The sequence below is a fragment of the Panthera uncia genome, unplaced genomic scaffold (genome assembly GCF_023721935.1).
Source record: "Panthera uncia isolate 11264 unplaced genomic scaffold, Puncia_PCG_1.0 HiC_scaffold_243, whole genome shotgun sequence".
Lineage (NCBI taxonomy): Eukaryota > Metazoa > Chordata > Mammalia > Carnivora > Felidae > Panthera > Panthera uncia.
The window spans coordinates 65,774-68,657 of NW_026059162.1; the positions used below are offsets into that span (position 1 = coordinate 65,774).

Genomic DNA, 2,884 nt, shown 5'->3' on the forward strand with positions numbered 1-2,884 from the left:
GGGGGGGGGGGGGGGGGGGGGGGGGGGGGGGGGGGGGGGGGGGGGGCTCCCTGCGAGCTCCCCCTGGTGCCCGGACGTGAGCGGGAGGCTCCTGGGGGAGGTGCTCTGCTTCCTGCAATGGCCAGTGCTCCTTCTCGAAAGGCCCCCCCCTGCCCAAGGGCATTCGGTCACTTCCGGCAGGCACCCCGCTCCCCGAGGCCGGTCTGGCCAGAGTGCCTAAGGCACAGGGGAGCACGTGGGTCGGAGCAGACGGTGTCGAGGTTCACCTCGGCCGCCCTGCTGAGCAGTTACTGGCCGTGGAGCTCCTCCCGTTCCTGGAACTGGGGGGTCGGGGAGAGGCAGCATAGGTTCAGAAGTTCTGAGTCCTCTCGCTCTCAAGCTGGTTCAGTTTATGCAAGAGGTCATTCACACCAAAGGACACTGCTGGCAGCCAGGCCCGCCCGCAGCAAACAGACCTAAAGCTCATCCATGCCAGGACTGCTCCTGCCACAGGGCCTTTGCTCCTGCTCTTCCCTCAGCCCGGTGCACTGTCATGCCCGACGGCAACCGGCCACTCCCAACTCCTCGGGGTCATTCAACCACCATCTCTCAGACGAGGCATCCCTTTCATCGGACACCCCCCTTCCCTCTTCCAGGGCTCTACACCCGACGGCACACGTACTCTACATTTTACAAGTTTATTTTATCGTCCACCTCTCCCCAGCAAACCTGGGAGCCCAGTGAGTCCACGTTCCCTGCTGAGCCCCCCGCCCAGGGCAGAAGGCACCCCTGAGCACAGTCCAGCTTCCTCAGGGAAACAAGAGTGTCCTCACATGGCCCTCCAAGTGCGGACGTTTGGGATACATGCCGAACAATCCCAGAACTTCTTACTAAGCCAGGCCCAGTGGGGCTCTGCCCTCCAGCCCCTACTCGCTCAGGCAACAACCTCCAGCCATCGGGGCAGAGGCCAGTGTTACTTTCTGGAGCCCCCGAGGCCTCCTGAGAACGGTTGCTCTCGGCGATGCCGCGGAGGGGCACAGAAACAGCGTTTGCCAGTGTCCTCAGCAATTTCCCACCAGAGCTCACAAATCCGAGCAAAGGCGCTGAACGGACAGCAGGGACCCCGAATGCACAGGCCTCCTCGCCCCCCAGCCGGGGTGCCGCCCGGGCAGGGAGAGGGAAGTCTAGAAAGGGGGAGGGGTGTCTGCCCACGCGGGCGCAGGGCACATCCAGGCTTTGCGGACCCCGAGGCTTATGGGGTGGGGGGTGGGGGGCGGGAGGGAGCAGGTGGAGAAAAAAGTCAAACTGGGACTGACCACTGCTAGAGCCGCTGCCCCCACGATCCCGTCGCCTCGCCTAGGCTTCAGAAAGGGGCGGGTGCAACTCAGGGCCACACGGCCAACTGGGACCCAGGCCCGGGTCCCCTCAGGTGGCTGTAGGCACCCCTTTCCCCCCGGGGGCGGGGGCGGCGGACAGCGAAGGCAAGAAAGCGCCTTCCAAACTCAAGATCCGAGCAGGGTTTAGGGGTCCAGAGACAAACACGTGCTTTTCACCGCGGGGCGCGACGCACCCTGTTAGCAGAACTCTCGGGAGAGAGTGCGGGGCGGGGGGGGGGGGGGCGCCGCGCCCCTTCAGCCCCGGGGGCACGGAGGGGGCAGGCATGGGCGCGCCAGGCCCTCCGTCGGGTGCAGACGCGGGTCCCCGAAGCGAGAGTAAGTCACACTGCCCCCCGCCCCCCGAGCCCGCCCCCCCGCGGAACCGCGCCCCCACACCCACTCTTCCCCCCGGGACCGCGCCCCGACACCCGTCCTCCCAGCGCGCGCCCCCAGTCGCCCCCCGACGCGTCCGCCCCCAGCCCGCGCCCCTTACGGTCGTCGGCTCCAGGCCCCGGGCTCCGGCGCGCGCTCGCCGGGACTGTGGCTCCGCCGCCCCGGGCGCCCCCGCGCTGATCCCGCCCAGGCTCGGCCCCGAGGGGCGGCCGGGGGCGGGGCCCACGGCCTGGGGACGACCCGGCCGGGTTACCCGGGCGACCCGGGAAGGGCGCGTCACCTGCGCGCCGCCGCGCACCTGATCGCGCAGAGGCGCGTCCGAGTGCGGCCCCTCGGCCGGCTGTCTCGGGTGGGGGGGGGGGGCGGTGGCTCGCACGCCGCGTGTCCTTCCCGCTTCTTCCCCGCAGACCTCGCCGCCCCTGCACCTCGCCCACTCGCGCGGCCACGCGCTGGCACACTTGCACGCGGTGTGCACGAAAGCGGGGCCCGTTCGCGGTCCTCCCGGTGAAGACCCGGGTCTGCGGCGCCGACTCGGGAGCGGCGGGTGCTGGGCTGAGTGCTCCCGCGGGCACCGATCCCCGGACCTTGGCCCTGGGACGGCCCAGGGTCGGTAACCTGCTCGCGCCCCCGCGGCGCCTCGCTCCCGCGCTCCGCAGGCGACTGTCCCCACGCCGGGCACCCTCAAGCCTCAGCCGGCGGATGGCCTGTCGCGGGGGCGGGGTGCCGCGGACTGACTTACCCTCGGCCTCCTGCCTGGCCGCTCACCTCCGCCCCGGACTCTCCCCTGCACCCAGAGAGGCTGCTTCGGGCCAGCGGGCACACGGGACCGTCGCTGCCTCCAGGCCTTTGCTCGCGCCGCACCCGGAAGTGGTGCCCTCCTGCAGGAGCCTTCTGTCACCCTGCGGGCCCTGGCATCTCTGTACTCTTCCAAAACTTGCCGTCTGTTACACACACACACACACACACACACACACACACACACAGGCCAACCTTCCCCCAAATCTTTCACGTAGAAGTTCTGGCCGGTTCACCAAGGGACTCAAATTTGCTGTAACAAATCATGGTACAACTTAGGTCCTGGTGATGGCTGCACGCCCCATTCAACGGTACACTTTAGGAGGGTGGATTTCATAGTG

The 2,884-nt window shown here is 68.7% G+C and overlaps 1 protein-coding gene across 2 annotated transcripts in view; it reads right to left on the reverse strand.

Annotated features, from left to right (window-relative positions):
* Nucleotides 1-2,615, reverse strand: part of LOC125917793 (epoxide hydrolase 1-like) — a 27,222-nt gene extending 24,607 nt beyond the window's left edge. The window contains exon 1 of one of the 2 annotated variants that reach the window (XM_049623899.1): nucleotides 2,488-2,615. The gene's annotated coding sequence lies outside the window, so the exon portion shown is untranslated. Of the gene's footprint in view, nucleotides 1-1,848; nucleotides 1,980-2,487 lie in introns of those variants that run through there. The other variant, XM_049623897.1, reaches the window with a different exon arrangement.
* Between the last annotated feature and the right edge of the window lie 269 nt (nucleotides 2,616-2,884).